The sequence below is a fragment of the Lepidochelys olivacea genome (assembly GCF_965140295.1).
Source record: "Lepidochelys olivacea isolate rLepOli2 genome assembly, chromosome: 11".
Taxonomy (NCBI): domain Eukaryota; kingdom Metazoa; phylum Chordata; order Testudines; family Cheloniidae; genus Lepidochelys; species Lepidochelys olivacea.
Genome location: NC_140421.1, coordinates 17982045 through 18001444, shown reverse-complemented (window position 1 = coordinate 18001444; position 19400 = coordinate 17982045). Strand labels below are relative to the sequence as shown.

The following is a 19400-nucleotide window of genomic DNA, read 5'->3' as shown; positions in this document are numbered from 1 at the left end:
TGCAATGGCATGTGGCCCATTGGCGACTGCCAGTAGTAAAAATCCCCAACTGCTGGAGATGGGACACTAGATGTGGAGGGCTCTGAGTTACCTGGGAAAGAATCCTCTGTAGTATCTGCCTAGTCGGTCTTGCCCACATCCTCAGGGTCTAACTGATCACCATATTTGGGGTCAGGAAGGAATTTTCCTCTGGGTCAGACTGGCTGAGGCCCTGGAAATTTTTCACCTTCTTCTGCAGCATGTGTCACCTGCAGGTTTAAACTAGTGTAAATGGTGAATTCTCTAAAACTTGAAGTCTTTAAGCCATGATTTGAGGACTTCAGTAACTCAGCCAGCGGTTAGGGATCTATTTCAGGAGTGGGGTGGGTGAGGTTCTGTGGCCTGCAATGTACAGGAAGTCAGACTAGATGATCATGATGGTCCCTTCTGACCTTGAAGTGTATGAGTCTATGATTAGTTTTTCTCATACACAAGCAAATACTTCAGTAATTGAACCACTTCTCATAGACTGTTGAAAGGAAAGAAATTGTTATTTCTATTTTTCAACACTTGGGAAACACACAGATACTATATTGCCACATGAGTAGACAGACTAAACACTGGACTCCAAAGCCACTCTGCCCAGAAGCAGAGAAAAAATTCCATGATCATCTCTCAGTGGCATTTTGGAAATGGAAGTATGACACCACTTAAATTGATTACAGAAAAGGAGTTTCCCCATCAGCTTCACAGCTATCAGATTAGCACTGGTTCAGCAACGTCACTCTCTAGGGAGAATAACGTGACATCCTTTTCAGGGCCTCCTTTGGAGCACCATTGCAACCTGCTCTGGAAGCAGAGTAAGCCATGGTGAATTCTGTGACTATTTTGGACACACGTGCATGAATAAGGATTCTGCTAGAATCTAGATCTCTCCATTTTTACCACATACTTTTTTGGAGCTGCATTATTTATTTTGTGGGTATGAATGTACTTGATATGGCTAGCCTGCACTGCACTCACCACTGCACTTGTTACCCCTACTACACTACTATTTTAGAGCACTTAGTTCATTGGTGCTAGCACAAGTGTATCTATGCAAGTTGGGAATCACATCCCCAGCTTCAAATGCAGATATAACCCTATAATGCAAGCTGTTGAGGGCATGGACCTCGGATTCATACCAGTCTGTAAAGAACTTTGCACACTACTGTTGATAGTAAAATTATTAAATGAAAGACAATATATGTGCCAAATGATTATATTGTTGTATTGCAATTTTGGGCCAACATGTGGAGAAAAGTTACATACTACTCCCTTGGTATTAGAATGGCGTCAGGAGATAAATCAACCGAAAATTCTGCTGCTGTACATAAGGAAATCTGAATCATTTAAAGAGAAATGCTTTCAAGATTTTAAGAAAATCAGAAGAGGCTCCTGAAATTGTGTATTTGCTCAATTTCACCAAAGAGAAACATTAGGGTATCAAGAGAAAAAAAAATGATCCCCAAAAGCAACAATTGTCTTCATTATATACCCATTCACACATGCAGGTCACATAAATATCTACTTTGGCTATTATGATTTCCTTAGTCTCCTAAAATATGCCTCTGAAGATTCTACTTTACAAAACAGATTAAGGATTTTAGATAATCTGTCCTCAATGTTGCTAGTTCCTTATTCAGTTTCAGACAATCAATTTCTGGAAGTCCAATGATTCTGATTTAACTCACATTAAGCATTCAATCACTGTCTTTACTTTCAATATTCTTTCAGTCAAGCCTGAGAGAGCTGGCTCCCCCTCAGGCAGCAAAAAGGATTTATCTTGCAGAGACGAAGGAGTGAGCTTTACTTATTTAATCCTATTCTATCATACAGAAAGGGGTGTGGGGAGGGTGTTCGCACGCACACACAAATTTACTGCTGAAGAAGGAAGTGATGTGGGCAGCCCTGAAAACTAACTGCTTCATTTATTTCAGAAAGGTATAGCACAGGATGTGGCAGTGCAAGTTTCCCACATACCGTGGAAAATCCAGATAAGATTTGAGACAGTTCCCACAGCCCATTCATTCAATCTTTGGCCTTTCTGCTGAGACTGCCAATAATGGGTCCATCTGTGTTTTTGTGATAAATACAGTAGTTCACTAGGAACCAGAGACCCACCAAATTCACAAGCCACAAAAGCCACAACAGATAGTAACATTTCATTACCAACCGAGACTGGATTCATATCAATGACGGACAGATAAATGGTTCAATTTACAATTACAAATACCAGGAACCATCTAGTCCTCCCCTATTTTTACCGTAATGTTTAGTGACTTTTTGAAACAGAGACACTACTTTGAAAGTGATAAAAACGACAATGCTTGCTGTGAAATGAGTTAGTCTCAGTTGATTTTCTAGCAAACAGGTATCCACATACAAAAAAACCATCAACTACCGCTCTTGCCAGACTTAGCAGAGACCACAGATTTGAATGTATACAGAAAATGAAATATCCTCCCACCAACAGAAAGAAATCCCTAAGTCAGGTTTCAGGTTAATTTTGGGTCAGGAAATATGAGCTGCCACTGCCTGTACTATACCTCTTCTGTGGATAGGCAAATTCAGCCCCAGGCTTTCAAGCTAGCCCCTTCCCAGAGTCCCAAATCCACATATAAAAGGATGAAAAAAATGGAGTACATTACATGAGAAAGGGGGATGGGAGTAACAAAGCCAACAAAATTCATCTTCAAGACACATGTCCATGCAAGTTCTGCAGAGGTGAAGCACTTGGTAATCACTTACCCGGTCTGCACCTCCTTTTTTCTGTATTCAGGAACATGAACCACCCAGCTGCAACCACCCACAACACCTTAAGTATGCAGGTGACAGCTTTCCCTGAAGTGGTCAGTATTGTGTGACATATCCTTAGGAACCCCCCGCTCAGCCCTCTTCCAAAAAATAACCCCAAAAAGCTCCTTTTTCCAGAGGTTTTATTGTTTTTCTCTCATTATGACCACCCCTCTTTTCTGAAAAATCACATTACAGTGGCTTTTGCACAATTTAGGTGTTTTTTGCATTTTAATTCTGTGTGCAGCAACATAAGTACTGCCTCAATGTTTGTTTGTTACTAGACAGGAGAAAGGGTATTTTATCAATAAACAGAGGCAATAGCTTTACTACAGCAGTTTGTAGTATACTAAATCTATATGCATACACATATTATATTAAATATTAGATAGAAAAATTGCATTAAAAGAGTGTTACAACTGCACAGAAATGCACTAAAAACTGGGAAATGCCAGAATTAAGGCTGGCTGTGTAACCTTAATTCAGTCCCTTCACAGTCTTTAAGATACGATCAAACACTATTGCTTAAACACAGGTCACCCCCATTTCATTCAGTGGACAGGATGGAACTGCTTGGGGATGAATCAGAGTCATGTAGTCAAAGAGGCTGTTGTCAACAGGACCCCTACATCATTTGTGTCAGAAGCTGGATGATGTGTAGTGAATGAGGCAGGGGATTGCATCAAAAAACAGGATAGTCTCCTGATTAAGAAAGTTGAATGCCACCTGTAAAACTGGAGCTCCTGTGTGATGCTGGGCAACTCATTTAAACCACAGTGTTCACAGTTGGCCACTAACTATGTAGTCCTAGTTTTCTAGGTGTCCAGTGCGAGACACCTGGGGCCAGATTTGCAGGAGTGCTGAGCACTCAGCAAGTTCCACTGAAGTGAATTGGAACTGCGCTCTGAACACAAATAACTACTCGCTCAGAGAATGAGGCTGGGGTCACGTGGGGGGAAAAATGGCATGTGATTATGTAATGAAGATTGTATCATAATGTACGTGCACAAGCAAGCCGAATTAAGGTTGCACAGGCAACCTTAACTCTCAGATTTCCTAACTTCTGAGTAGCTGACTTTGCAACCGTAAAATTCTTTCAGCATAGTTTTTTGGATGTAATATACACTTGAACGACTTCAGCCTCGGGAATAAATCCCTATCTTAAGGGATTTCTGACATGATAAACTAACGATGGAGTTGTCAAGGCTACTGAGAAGGTTTCTACTTTGAAGTTCATTGACCATAATTGCTCCCATCAGCCTGCAAGGGGAAAATCTGGGCACTAAAGGGACTGTATTCAGTACTTGCAAGATAGTGCCTGACTAGAACCTACATATTAACACCAATGGAATTTTTATTGAAAAAAACAAGGGGGGGGGAACCTTTTGAACAATGCCTCATTTTCTAAAATGAAAATAACTAGAATTTCCCCTCAAATTTATTTCCACATCAGACTGAATATTACGTTTGTACATAAAGTACCTGCCAAAAAATTAGTCAGAAAAACTCTAAAGTGTGCAGAAAAATAACCTTATTTGATCTATACCTGAAAGGTACAAATGCTCACATTAGGCCTAATGTTGCATTCCCTGCATATTTAGCATTTCCATAGGTTTTAGTGGGAGATTTACGTGCACAATACAGAACCAGGAAAACAAAGGGTACTGTAATGTTCAATCTGGAAAAAAATTAATTGCATCCATAGCAAAAAACACTAAACAAACCAAGGGAAAACAAAACTTGGCTAGCATGGATCACAGCAGTTTGAATGAACCTTTTAACAGTTTTCAGAGTAACAGCCATGTTAGTCTGTATTCGCAAAAAGAAAAGGAGTACTTGTGGCACCTTAGAGACTAACCAATTATTTGAGCATGAGCTTTCGTGAGCTACAGCACAGTATGCATCCGATGAAGTGAGCTGTAGCTCACGAAAGCTCATGCTCAAATAAATTGGTTAGTCTCTAAGGTGCCACAAGTACTCCTTTGCTTTTAACAGTTTCACATCCTGAAATTTACATACTCCTCCAGTTTGGAGGAAAATGAAAGAAGTGCAAGACATAAACCAAAACTCACCCCAAACCACAGCTGACCTGCCAGTTAATCTAAAAGACTTACACAGCACAGTAAATCTTGTATCAAACCTGGTCTCTGTAACATAAGCATATCTCATCTTTTGCTATTGAAACATTTGTCCTCCCCATACTGTTTATTTGTCATCCTTGACTGCCTTACGTCTGAATTACTGTTAAGCTCCTTGTGGAAAGGACCTGTCTTTTCACATTTTTCTTAAAGCACCATCCATGCATATGACTGTTCAAAATGATTCTTTAGGTTTGTAACAAAACCCCAGTGAACTCTACCAGATTTGGGGTGTTTATTCCAAGATTTTCACACTGCTCCATTAAACACTCTGTCCCCAACAGACTTGGCATGAACAATACTTTGCTCAACTCTACACCTGCCCTCAATAACACACTGCAGTTAGGTCACTGGTCACCCAGGGGGGCTGGAGAATTACAGGGTGTTATATATGGTTAGTGTGATTAAGATAGCCTGCACAAGAAAGACTTTACAGCATTTACAGCCACAGAAACACCTTAAAAATACTGCTTAGAAAGGCAAGAAGACCACAGCTTAGTAGCCAGCTGGTATAGATCTTCAGGAGCAGAGGACATGGTTAGAAGCAACTCTGAAGAGTCCCCTGGATAACTGGGATGGCAGCATGTGGCCACTAGCTCAAAGAGGTATGCTGTTCCTGGCAGAGAAAGGGGCTGGAACAGCTGTATGTTCCCAGCACAGACACAGTGGTTAGAAAAGACAGCAGCTGTCCCGCCGCACAAAGGCAAGGGTAGAGGAGAGAGGCTGGGGCTCCACCCCACCCACAAAGAGGCAAGGGGTGTCTGCCCCTCCATGCAGAGAGGCAGGAGCTGAGAGTGAGTGAGTGAGCGAGTGAGGCACACGGGGACAGGAGGCTGTGCACCAGCTGTGCCGCCCACACCTGCCACTTGGGGTAGTGCGCACATTCACACCACCGGTGCAGAACTGTGGGTGTATGTGTGCCCCAGCACAGGCGCAATGGCTGTGTGTGTCCCCGACTCCGCCTAAGCACAGGAGCTGTGTGCATCATCCACCCCCGCTCCAGGCAAAGGGGCTTGTGTGTCTCCCTATCCCACACAGGGGCTATGCATGTATCCTGAACCCCCCTGCCCTCCCCCTGCTGGGCGCATGGGTGGTGTGAGTCTGCCCACTGCCACCCCATCCCCCTGGTACAGGGGCACCCTGTGCGCATGTCCTTCCCCCAGACACAGGGGCTCCGTGTGTCCGTGCCCATTTCCCCACTCCCCAGCAAAGGGGCTCCATGTGCGCATATGTCCGTGTTCTCCTACCCCCACCACGGACGACACAGGGGCTCCGTGTGTGCCCGTGTCCGTCCCCCCAGGGCACGGGGGCTCCGTGCGTGCCCGTGTCCCAGTGTTCATCCCCCCGCAAGCACAGGGACTCTGTGTGTGCCATCCCTCTGGCGCAGGGGCTCAGTGTGTGCCCCTGTCCGTCCCCCCCAGGGCACAGGGGCTCCGTGTGTGTGTCTGTGTGGCCCTGCCCCCTCCCAGGCGCTGTGTCCCATATCCCCCCCCAGGTGCTCTGTTTCTGTGCCCATCCCCAACAGGCGCTCTGTGCCCGCCCCGGGGGCTCTGTGCCTGTGTCCCGTCCGTCCCCGTCCCCCCCATCTCCGGACACAGGGTGTGTGTGTGTATGTGTTTGTGTAGCCCACCCCCATCACAGAAGCTGTGTGTGTGTCCGCATAGGCGCTGTGTGTGTGTGTGGTGTACTTTCACCACCACCACCCCCTGCCCCCCGGGACAAGGGCACTCTGTGTGTGTCCCCGAGTCCCTCCCTCCCTCCCCCCCAGCACAGGGGCGCTGTGTGTGTATGTGTGTCTGAGTCCCATTCCTCCCCACACAGGGGCGCTGTGTGTGTCTGTCCGAGTCTCCCGCCGCCCGGCACAGGGTGCGTGTGTGTCCGAGTCCCCCGCCGCCCGGCACAGGGGCGCTCTGTGTGTGTGTGTGTGTGTGTGTCCCCGAGTCCCACCCCGCCCGGCACAGGGTGTGTGTGTGTGTTCCCCGCCGCCCAGCACAGGGGCGCTCTGTGTGTGTCCGTCCGAGTCCCACCCCGCCCGGCACAGGGTGTGTGTGTGTGTTCCCCGCCGCCCAGCACAGGGGCGCTCTGTGTGTGTCCGTCCGAGTCCCACCCCGCCCGGCACAGGGTGTGTGTATGTGTGTCCGAGTCTCCCGCCGCCCGGCACAGGGGCGCTGTGTGTGTGTGTGTCCGTCCCCGGCACAGGGGCGCTGTGTGTGTGTGTGTGTCCGTCCGTTCCCGGCACAGGGGCGCTGTGTGTGTGTGTGTGTCCGTCCGTCCCCGGCACAGGGGCGCTGTGTGTGTGTGTGTGTCCGTCCTCGGCACAGGGGCGCTGTGTGTGTGTGTGTGTGTCCGTCCTCGGCACAGGGGCGCTGTGTGTGTGTGTGTGTGTGTCCGTCCCCGGCACAGGGGCGCGGTGTGTGTGTGTGTGTGTGTCCGTCCCCGGCACAGGGGCGCGGTGTGTGTGTGTGTGTGTGTCCGTCCCCGGCACAGGGGCGCGGTGTGTGTGTGTGTGTGTGTGTGTGTCCGTCCCCGGCACAGGGGCGCTGTGTGTGTGTGTGTGTGTGTGTGTGTCCGTCCCCGGCACAGGGGCGCGGTGTGTGTGTGTGTGTGTGTGTGTCCGTCCCCGGCACAGGGGCGCTGTGTGTGTGTGTGTGTGTGTGTGTGTGTCCGTCCCCGGCACAGGGGCGCTGTGTGTGTGTGTGTGTGTGTCCGTCCCCGGCACAGGGGCGCTGTGTGTGTGTGTGTGTGTGTCCGTCCCCGGCACAGGGGCGCTGTGTGTGTGTGTGTGTCCGTCCCCGGCACAGGGGCGCTGTGTGTGTGTGTGTGTCCGTCCCCGGCACAGGGGCGCTCTGTGTGTGTGTGTGTCCGTACCGGGCACAGGGGCGCTGTGTGTGTGTGTGTGTGTGTGTGTCCGTCCCCGGCACAGGGGCGCTGTGTGTGTGTGTGTGTGTGTGTGTCCGTCCCCGGCACAGGGGCGCTGTGTGTGTGTCCGTCCCCGGCACAGGGGCGCTGTGTGTGTGTGTGTGTGTCCGTCCCCGGCACAGGGGCGCTGTGTGTGTGTGTGTGTGTGTCCGTCCCCGGCACAGGGGCGCGGTGTGTGTGTGTGTGTGTGTCCGTCCCCGGCACAGGGGCGCGGTGTGTGTGTGTGTCCGTCCCCGGCACAGGGGCGCTGTGTGTGTGTGTGTGTGTGTGTGTGTCCGTCCCCGGCACAGGGGCGCTGTGTGTGTGTGTGTGTGTCTGTCCCCGGCACAGGGGCGCTGTGTGTGTGTGTGTGTGTGTGTCCGTCCCCGGCACAGGGGCGCTGTGTGTGTGTGTGTGTGTGGGTCCGTCCCCGGCACAGGGGCGCTCTGTGTGTGTGTGTCCGTCCCCGGCACAGGGATGCTGTGTGTGTGAGGGGCTGTGCCAGTGCCGTGTGTCCCCCCGGCACAGGGGCGCTGTGTGTCGTGCCGCTCCCCCTCCCCCCCGCTGTCCGCAGGGAGCCCGAGCTCGCCGCTCCCGCCCGGCCGGGGATGGGCAGGGACCCCCGCGCGCCGCTCACCTCCTTCCGCGCCGGGCCGAGCCCATCGCCCATCGTCCGCCGGGGCCACCAGTGCGCTGCGGCGGGGAGCAGCTGCGGCGCCACAGCTGGGGCCGGCACCTGGGAGCGGCGAGCGAGGCGGCGGGGTCAGAGAGGCTGGCGAGCAGGGAGCGTCTGCAAAGTGCACGCCCCCGGCCGGGAGCGTGCACCGCAAGGGAGTATCTGCAAAGTGCACGTCCGGCCGGGAGCGCGCACAGCAAAAGGAGCGTCTTCAAAGTGCACGTCCGCCAGGGAGCGTGCACCGCAAGGGAGTGTCTGCAAAGTGCACGTCCGGCCGGGAGCGCGCACAGCAAGGGAGCGTCTGCAAGCTGCTTGCTGCCCGTGCGGGAGCACAGACGACAAGGGAGCATCTGCAAACCACACACCCCGCGCGCCGGGACCGTGCACAGGCAGACCGCAGGAGCAAGGGAGCTAGTTTTCATGCGAGCCCCTCAGATTTTATCAGCTCTGGAGAGACAAGGTGAGTGAGGAGGGATAGCTCACTGGTTTGAGCATTGGCCTGCTAAACCCAGGGTTGTGAGTTCAATCCTTGAGGGGGCCATTTAGGGATTTGGGGGGGAAAATTGGGGATTGGTCCTGCTTTGGGCAGGGGGTTGGACTAGATGATCTCCTGAGATTCTATGATCGTTTATGGGACCAACAGAGAACATCAAGTTACCAACACGGCCAAAGATTGCTCGCAAACTGCGAGTATAAGTACTGTCGGGGAGAGTGCACAGCCATCAAGCCTAAGAAACAAACATCTGCAAAGTATCAGGCTGCCTGATTGTATCATGTACAATAATCTAGTCCAACTAGACATGGTCCACCAATTGCCAGATCAATAAAGGACTGTGTCCAATAAGGGTGTAACTAGAAGCCATCTGCAAATTCACATCTCCACCACAGACTGCACAAAAGCAGAGACTGTCTGCAAGCTTCTCACCTTACCTTGTCTCAAATGCTCCCCTTAACACATGCTGGCTCTGGGGATGCATACATGAATAGGTTTGGCCCACTGGGATACTAGGAGGCCAAATCCTCAACTGGTGTAATCCACTGAAGCTGGGGGGAGAGTTGGCTCAGGGCACTCTGCTGCTACCATGTTTCCCATCCTTCAGAGGCTCCCCAGCCTTTCATTAGCTGAAGCATCTCTTGCAATGGATTTGTGTATTGGCAACTCCCAAATTCACTCAAGCCACCTTCCATCTTAGAATTTTAAGGCACTTTCACTTTCCTGAGATGTAAAGATTACACTCTCCCTTTTACAGATGAGGTGCAGAGATGTGACATGACTTGCTCAAGTTCATACGCTGAGTTGGTGTTAGCTCTCCCAATATCTTGGAATAGCCACAAGCCCCTTCTTGCCCTCTTTTTCTGTCTTCCTTTTCTCCTCTCGTTGCCAGTCTCTCCCCTCTTCTTTATTTTCTCCACCATTTTCTTCCTTTTTGGTCAACCCTTGATCCTTTCTGCCTGCACTTTCCAGTGGTCCTCTACTCTTCTTATGTTCCAGTCTCCTCTCTCAATCCTTTTCCTCCTCTGCATTCCTTTCTCACCCATCTGGTCTTTCACCATCATCCTGTTCTCACACCCAATATTCTACACCCGCATCATGTCTTATCTTCCCTATTGACATATGCACATGACCCCTTCCAGGGATGACAAGGGCCACTGCAGCTGCTGCTCAGAGCCTGGTAGTATGAGCATGAGGCTGCAAGTTCTGGCCTCTTCTGCTTCCCCATTCTCTGTCTCTCTTCTTTGCTGCATGAGCCACTTTCCATGCTGCATGAGAGCTACCAAGAGATTAAGGAAACCAGAAAGTGACAAAGACAGGATGGAAGCAGTTTCCCCTCGTGTTTGTTAGAAGGACCTACATGAGAACCTTGTTCCCTTGCTACAGCCATGAGTTATGAGTTATATTTCAGCTAGGATGCATGATAGTGGGGCAAATTTTTGACTGTCACACTGGGGGAGTGATAGTTGGCAGATATAGACTTACTACCACTATCTGCTAAAGGTATCACTTTAAATTCATTTGTGTTTGGAGATGGAGATGTCTCCCAAAATGTGTGTGATAGTGGTTGGGACAAGATTTTGCCTGTGATAGTAATCGTGTCTTTTGTTTGCAGGATGTGGATTAATTACATCAGCTAACTTTTTCTAAACATTACATAATGAAGAAATATTTACAGCACAGTATATTTGTCTGATTTTTCATTTATTAAGTTGTTTATAAAATACTGTTTTTAAATTACTAAAGTGCCTAGTCTAAGCTGCAGTGTTTGGGTCCATTAGTGCAAAATGCTGTAGTATATTTTTATAAGGGAGGAAATGAATAAATTGTGAGTGGCTTGACAGACTCTATTTAATGCAGCCATTAGAGGAGTGTATCTGCATGCACATATCTTAAGGGAAAGCAAATAGAAAATGAGTGACATCTGGTGGCCAATATCACTCAAATGTTTCATAGGAATCATATGCCCTTTAATAAGGAGTCTAATGTAAAGTTTCTAATTCTGGTTAATAACTGTACAAGCTAACATAAGACTACAAGAAGAATTTGTACAGTTTATACGTTCTGCACACTAAAATTCATACTCTTGTGTAGAGGTCTTCATGTACTGTGAACTATCAGAGACTAACCACAGAAATTAAACAAAATTAAATCACATGCAAATGGGTGTCTTTTTGATTACAATACAAAAAGTCTTTGCTAGTATTTAATACTATCCAATATTTTTTCCAAGAGATAGAAAATTGTTGTTCACACAATGCATGCTGAAGGGCACTTGTTTATAACCACAAGCATCAGAGCCATCATCAACAATGATGCTGTCCGACATGGAGTTTTACATTTTATTGAGTATTATTCTGCGATCATGTGTTGCCAGTTGGAAAATCTCACTGAGATTTAATGAGAGGTTTGGGATTTGAAATTTTCCTAGGCATCCAGTGATCAAAGCCCTGGACTTCTTCCTGTGCAAAAGATGAGTAGGCTTCTGAAAAGTTCCACGATGATTTGCACTGAGGCTCTCATGACAAAGAAACAAAATAGGTAAAATAATGATGTCTGAAACTCTTTGATTTTCTTCTGTTTGTTATGCTTGTAAATTAGGAAACTCACATCAACTGGCTGACCCCAGATTAGTCACTTTCATGGCAGAGATGAATCCGATAAAGTGAGCTGTAGCTCACGAAAGCTTACGCTCAAATATATTTGTTAGTCTCTAAGGTGCCACAAGTACTCCTTTTCTTTTTGTGAATACAGACTAGCACGGCTGCCACTCTGAAACCTGTCAGATATTAAAATACCATTTCATCAAACTGCCCATAGCTGCTTAAAACAAAACTCCCAGTAAACCTGTTACAGAGGGCAAGGGAAGATCCAGTGGCCCCTTGTTTATACAATACAATTTATGAACCAGCTTTATCATCTATCTGTAGAAAATACATTACAATACAACTTCATACTGTAGAGTGTGTATATCTCAAAATGTTTTACAAAGCTAAATAAAAGAATAAAGTAATAACAGAGAATTAACTAGGCAGATGAGAGTTGGGTGGGTTGCTCAGCCATTACCAAAATAGGGGAAAACTGGAGAGAGTGAGAAGGGAAGAGAGAAGATGAAGGTAGAAAGTTAGAGTCAAAGGGAGAGTTAAAGGATGGGGAGGGTTAAGGATGGGGAATGTTGCAGGGCAAGCTTCCCCTTTTATTTGTTTATTTTTTATTGGCATGTATAATAAACATTCAAATATAGATTTTTCATGGTGCTACATGCAGTAATTTCCAAGCATTTTTAACCTTTGTTCTCTTGTTCCCTTGAGTTTCTTTGGCACATTCTTTCCTGTTCTATTGCTGGGAAATTTCTGAAACTTAAATAAATTTCTGAATCAAATAATTTCAGATACAATTGTCATTTCTTTACATTGTAATAATTTAAAAACAATGTAAAAACCTACACGTAAATCTAAGACTGAGGGAATGGAAACATATGACTTCAATGGAATTACCTCAATTTACACCAGCTGAGGATCTGGCCCAGTAAATGCAAGCAACAAGAATCTTATGTAGTGGCATAGTCACACATTAAAAGTTTCCATAAACTGGTGCTGTTTTTCTGTTTAATTATTTTTCTGCTCCCCTGAAGTTGCTGATACAGTCTTGTCATTGATGGATCATAAAAAGTCCTGTGTGTCAAATCATCAAGGGATGGCATTTCCTTGCCAAGGTCAGCCTCAGGTTCATGGTGGAGACAAGCAGCCAGGATAACAGTGTCACATCCTCATTAACCTGCATGGGCTTATGATGATGAAGTTCTGGCTCATTTAGCATAAAGGACAGAAGTACTTGCACATCTGTGGGCTAAGAGTAGATGCTGGAGCAGATATGGACTCTCTATGGTGTTGTTAAATAGAATGGGCCTTCATCAGCTTTTCAGATCTAAGTGGCTTGATTCTCCATTTCATCTTTTGTAATCATTAACTAATCAGAATGGTAATGTTTTACACCCACTTTACACAGGTGTGCACAAGGCACACTGTATTTTTAAATTTGAATACAAACTAAAAATGCATTTTTATCATGAAACAAGATAACATTCACAACAGATTCAGGTTCAGCTGAAGCAACGGCAGGTTTTAGTCCAGGATCACAACACAGAACCTAGCAGATAAGGAGTCAGGCACCCATAGCAATGAGCAGACAATGACCATTACTTGCTGGGTTCATATATAGCTGGCATGGGCAGTCTCTGGTGAGCAGTGACTAATAGGGAGTAAGCTATATTCATTTAATCACATGACCTACACAGGCTGCATGAGTTCTTTACAGCTTGTGTTGTTTTATTTGGGTTTCTTTTTAAAAAAAATCTCTTTGGCCCAAGAGGAATTAGGCCTCACTTGAAGTCATGACTCAGCTTGCATTGAAGACAATGGAAAGACTCCCATTTATTACTGTGAGAGTTGGAGATGAGGCCCTGTGAATGTGCAAGTCTGAGTTTAGGAGCGGGTATACATTTTCCACCCTGGTTGGCAAAATGGTGAAGGTTGCTCCTGGGTCCTATCCTTTCAGTTCTTTCACGGCCTCCCATGCAGCTCAGGGTTTAACTCCACAGCTCTTAATGTTCTCATTGGTTCAACCATTCTGGAACTTATCATCTGCTTATTTAAAAACAAAGAGTGTGAGCTTCTCCCTTGCACTGGTCCTGCTGTACAGAATTGACAAAGCTCCTGCACACTGACTTCTAACACTATGAATACTCTAGGATTTTACCTCAGCATCTGAGGGACACAGTCCCCTTATGCAGTAACTCCCTCATTTTCTGTAGTTTTGTGCTCCCTATGTCTGTTGTCCATTTCTCATGTTGTTGGTCTAACTTTAGATTGTAAGCTCTAAGGGGAAGGCCTTATCTTTCTCTTTTGCTGTAGAATTCCATGAACATCTATGATGCTATACAAAAAAGAACAATAAATGATGTTAAGCTTGTGAAATGGTATCAAATACTCATTTAACCTCAATGAAAATCACAGCAGTAATCGCAGCACATCTCGTAGATGTGCTGGAAAATCCTGACTCAGGGAAATCAAATTCCACTTTTATTTACTACTGTGCAAGCTCAATGATGTCAGTGGTGTTGTACCAGTGTAACAGACAGCAGAATTTAGCCCGGGATGTCTAATTAAATCTCTGTGACAATATTACCAGTACATCAACGATCTCTAGCCTGATGTTCTAATCAACAACATGCTCTCTTCTAAGGCAAGTTTGGGAAATAAAAAAGAAAGTCTTGAATACTACGGTCTATTCAGTAAATCTCTGTACTCCTAATGTTCTTTGAGATGCACAAAACCCTGAATGCTGGAGTGGATGCTGGAATCTGAATTTGGGTGCAGATCCAAATTTTAGGGCCAGCCAGTCCCTATTGCTATAATTGGCCAAACCAAAATCCAAGCGCCTATTAATCCCCTGAACTTTGACGGGGTTCAAAATCTGAACGTGAAAGTTGTGCCCATCTATAATTATTATTAAGCTGCTGCTTTTTTTTTTTTTTAAATCTATTTGATGAATGTCACAATTTACAGTGTAGACTCTAGGAAATATAAGACAGGTAGGAGCAACTTTCACTCATGCTAAATGCATTGCCAGCAACAAAAGGTTAAGAAAACATGTCATATTTTGAATAATTGCAATTGACATGTTCTCTTCTTCAGAATAGCCAAGTGATGTATGACTTATAGTAGGCATTAGGTTCTGGGTTTAAAGACTGATTTGTTTTACTTCAAGCCTCCTTAAAAAGGAACTGCTGTTACTATTTTGACAGGTTTCAGAGTAGCAGCCGTGTTAGTCTGTATTCGCAAAAAGAAAAGGAGGACTTGTGGCACCTTAGCGACTAACCAATTTATTTGAGCATACTCTTTCGTGAGTTGCATCAGATGAAGTGAGCTGTAGCTCACGAAAGCTTATGCTCAAATAAATTGATTAGTCTCTAGGGTGCCACAAGTCCTCCTTTTCTGGTTACTATTTTGGTAATTAAAGTTTTAAAATGGAGGCATTTGATTTATAGCACCAGAGACTACTTTTTAAGCTAAAAAGGACTGATCCCAGAACTTCTCAGAAGGGAACTGATGCTTTCTACTGTAATCAATGGCAAAACAAGAGCTTCACTGGGAGCAGGAGTGGGATCCTGTTATGGCTGAAGATGAGCAGAAGTTGCAAGTTTTGGATCAGAAGATCTTAACATCTCCAAAAGAAGAGGTATTTTATTCTGAGATTTTGGTTTGGGTCCATCTCTGATTATAATCTAACTCCATGTCTGCAATGCTTGAATGGGAGTATGGGAGATAATAAATCTATGTCTGTTGGTTATAAGGTGGTACACAGTGACAAGGTATCTGGCCCTAGGACCCTGCATAGAAGTGCAGAGCTGTTCATTTGACTCAATCTGCAAGCAGACCAGATGAGTCCCATTAGCTCCAAGACAGAAGTAGACAAGATTGAGAATCCCTAGGAAAGTTAAGATCACGATAAGGATTAAGTTTGTTGTTATTTAATTTAATAATAAAGGAAAATACCAGGATGGGAGTAAGTTTGGACAATATCTGGCATATGTTTGCACTGTTGAGAGTTGGGTGGAAATGATACCAGCATACAGGCAACTGTGGAGTTTATGCCTTACAATCATCTTTCTAGTTTACCCTGAATTACATCTCAGATATGAGAGAGAGAAGATAGGGGAAGTAATAATTTTTATTGGACCAGCTTCTGCTGGTGAAAGCAATAAGCTTTTGAGTTTACACAGAGCTTTTTTCAGGCCTGGGAAAGGTACACAGAGTGTCACAACTAAATACAGGTCAATAGTCAAGGCAACCTAAAACAATAAGCTACACACTGGTAAGGCAGTAACTTTGTTACCAAATAAAGCAGCTATTGTGCACTCAACAAAACACTTGGCCTTATGCATTGGTAGTTACCTGCCAAACCCAAACAGAGGTGCAAAGGGAGACACCAGGAGCAAAAAGAACTTATGAAAGCTTATGCTCAAATAAATTTGTTCGTCTCTAAGGTGCCACAAGTACTCCTTTTCTTTTTGCGAATACAGACTAACACGGCTGCTACTCTGAAACCAGGAGCAAAGGCATTTATAGCTGCTGACAAGACAGGCTGTATTGCAGTGGGTGCTCAGACAAAACAAAATAAAACAACAGCAACAACAAAAAGCCACCATCGGCATTGCATGAGCTTCCTCTTAGTAAAGGAAAATGGTTTATCATATTTGATAGTCTGAGGAAATCTCTATCCTGCACTCCCCGGTAGATAGACATAGCTCTAACTGGAGCCCTGGGTGATGTTTTATTTACTTAGAAATGCCTACCACTTACAAATCTTCAAAAAACTAAAACAATTGCCATCAAATGGGCAGACAGATGACCTGTCTCTACTACCATCCAACCTCACTCTTGCCCACTGACAATAAGTACGCTTCTAGACATAGAACTTAAAGGCAAAAGCAAAAATCATTATATTAATCTTGCATTGTATCCTAAGGGCTGCCAAACTCTGACTATGCTGGATCACAAGAGGGAGTTAATTGCATATCTGAAGACCTTTTGCAGAGAATCCTCCCACCCCCTCCCCGCCGCCTTCTGGAAGAAATGTAGCACTGTGGACAGATAGAAAAAACATTCATCTCGATGGCAGATTCTGTGATAGAGCTCACAGGACAAGGATGAGCTCTAAGATAACTAGATCTAAGATAACGCTTTATATGTGATAAATAACTACCTTGAATTGAATTCAGAAGGGAACTGGCAGCCAGTGCAGGTCATGTTATGTGCTCATGGCAGCCTGCTCAGTTTAATGGACATTATTTCACACAAGAAAAGGCTAGTAGGAGACTGAGCATATATTATTTGTGCATGAAATTCACATATTGTAGCCTATGGATTGTAGAAAACAAAGGTGAGGGTAAGAATTTTTTTAAAAAGCTATAACTTTATTTTATCTTGCTCTTTGCCATTGTCATATGATGGATCAGCAATGACTGACATAGCACACTCTTGGTGTCATCTCTAAATCCAGCTCCAATGTGGCAATGTCACTAAATTAAAGCGGAAGTTGAGTTCAGCCTTCAGTATGTCTGGCTTTTCTTTCTGCTAGCATTGTCTCCCTCAGTTCTGGAAATCCAGGCTGCTCCCCTCCTCTTTGCAGCTCATGGAGGTGGATCAAAGTTTTAGCACCACACACTGTGGCCACACCTCCTCTGCTCCCTCTTGTTGTCAGATAACAGCTGCAAAACTTGTAAAACAATATTAGTAACATACTCCAGACCAACTATGTATGGTGGACCTCCTCCTAGGCCCCCACAAAATCACATGGTAAAGTTCCCACTCATCATCGGACCCTTGGGCCATTCAGGGAGTTGTGGAACACTTTGCTAGCAGAAAGGAAATTATAGGTAAGAAATTTTCTGTTCTGCCTCCCAGTGTCTCCCACATTCTGTCTTTCTGGGAAGTAACAAGCAGTAAACAGATGTAGGGAGGGTTATAGAAAAGATCAGAAAGAAGAGAGAAAAAAGATGTTGTCCCTCCCTGTTTATAGGATTTGCTCAAAAGGCAAAATTATTTTTGGGCGACTGCCTGCAGCACCTTGCTGCCAAAGAAAGCCTGACAGGGAGGCCACCTGTGAAGACCAAGACTATAACAGGGTAAAAAAAGAACTAGATAAGTTCATGGAGAATAGGTCCATCAATGGCTATTAGCCAGGATGGGCAGGGATGGTGTCCCTAGCCTCTGTTTGCCAGAAATTGAGAATGGGCGACAGGGGATGGATCACTTGATGATTACCTGTTCTGTTCATTCCCTCTGGCATTGGCCACTGGTGGAAGACAGGATACTGGGCTAGTTGGACCTTTGGTCCTATACAGTATGGCCATTCTTATGTCCTCATGTTCTCATAGTGCTTGATAAACGTAGTAGCTGTTGACCAGGTGGCTGCCTTGCACATTTATAATGCGGATGCACTTGCTTTTTTGTGCCCATAACACTTCTAGGGATCATGTGCAGTGTAGGGTGAGTCCCTCTGGGACTGGAATCAGTGATGCCTTGGATGCAGTCACAATGCATAGCCCAATCCATCTAGCAATGGAAGACTTGGAAGCTTTGAGTCCTTGGCATTTTGGGTGAAAAAATATGCAAGGTGGGAGGGTATCAAAGCCTGAGTCTGAACATCTACACAACAATTAAGCAGCCCTTTATCCTGAGCCCCCCAAGCCCTAGTCAGCTGGCATGAGCCAGCTGTGGGTGTATAATTGCAGTGTAGACATACCCTCAGCCAATGCTACACAACACAGAAGCACCCACAGTTACATCGCAGGTGGTGACACAACCCCTCACTGGTCTGAGTGAACCCCAAAGCATCACACTTAGAATGTACAAGTAGAAAATTGCTTAATGGACCAGGCAGACTGCAGAATCCAGCCTTCTGTATATAGCAATAGATTACTATTAACTTAGTCATGGTTTGTCATAACATTAAAGAGCCTTTCTCTAGGCTGACTAAGTAATTCAGCAGTTTAGCAGGCTATGCAGCAAAAGGCAGAAATTTAAGTAGACCAAGTGCTTCTTTGTTAAATATGATGTAGATTTGTGGCTTACTGAATTGGTCCTTTAAAGCGTCATTGGGGACCAGAATCAATGGCAAGCAGAAAAGGCAAACTTCTGGACAGAAGAGTCAGAACTTAGAGCATTGTGATTTTTTTTTTGTTAGTGTTGGTAGAACAGGGCGTTAGATCACACCATTGTTGGATGGTGCCAGAAAAGAGAATATTGTGCATATGATTTAACACTAGTCATTGTCCTCAAAGTAGTGAGTATTGAGTTACATAGGTATGTCAAATCACACAGTAAGATAAAATGTCAACAACCTGCTTTCAGCAGGTCTAAACTTGCTCTTGCCTGCTAAAGCTGAAGCTGGTCGTGTCAGTGGTGCAGTCATTTTTAGAACTGTCCTACCAGCAGTACCAAGTTTACTGCCGGACCCACACTGGGAAGGGGCCCATTACAGACCTGTCTAACCCATCCACACAGGTAGGTCTGGCCCCTCTTTTGGGGCAGTCCAGCACCCAGGCTTTGGTGTGTGAGCGGCTCCAAGATAGCAGTCCCGCTCACCTTTAGGGGGCTCGCTGCCCAGCAGCTAGACTCTGCCATATGGGCTGGGCAGGGCTGCTGGCCGCGGTGCTGGTGGGCGTGGCCAGGGCAGGTGAGCTCTCGGAGGTCACGTCCCAAGGATCTGCCCTGCTCCCAAATGCAGCTCCAACTCCAAGAAGTCTCTGCTGCCTGGCACCTGTGGGGCCCCGCCCACCTCCCAGGGGCCAAGCCACCTGGGACTGGTGCAGAGG

At 45.9% G+C, this 19400-nt stretch overlaps 1 protein-coding gene and 1 long non-coding RNA gene across 6 annotated transcripts in view; one reads left to right on the top strand and one right to left on the bottom strand.

Annotated features, from left to right (window-relative positions):
* Window positions 1-19400, bottom strand: part of MGAT5 (alpha-1,6-mannosylglycoprotein 6-beta-N-acetylglucosaminyltransferase) — a 327724-nt gene that overhangs the window by 223685 nt on the left and 84639 nt on the right. For 4 of the 5 annotated variants that reach the window (XM_084643160.1, XM_084643161.1, XM_084643159.1 and 1 more), the window contains exon 1: window positions 8488-8627. The exons of the other annotated variant lie outside the window; for it this stretch is intronic. The gene's annotated coding sequence lies outside the window, so the exon portion shown is untranslated. Of the gene's footprint in view, window positions 1-8487; window positions 8628-19400 lie in introns of those variants that run through there. 5 annotated transcript variants of the gene reach the window in all.
* Window positions 8826-19400, top strand: part of LOC311528082 — a 53325-nt gene continuing 42750 nt past the window's right edge. The window contains exons 1-2 of the long non-coding RNA XR_014713508.1: window positions 8826-8986; window positions 11451-11560. This is a non-coding gene — a long non-coding RNA (uncharacterized lncRNA). The remainder of the gene's footprint in view (window positions 8987-11450; window positions 11561-19400) is intronic.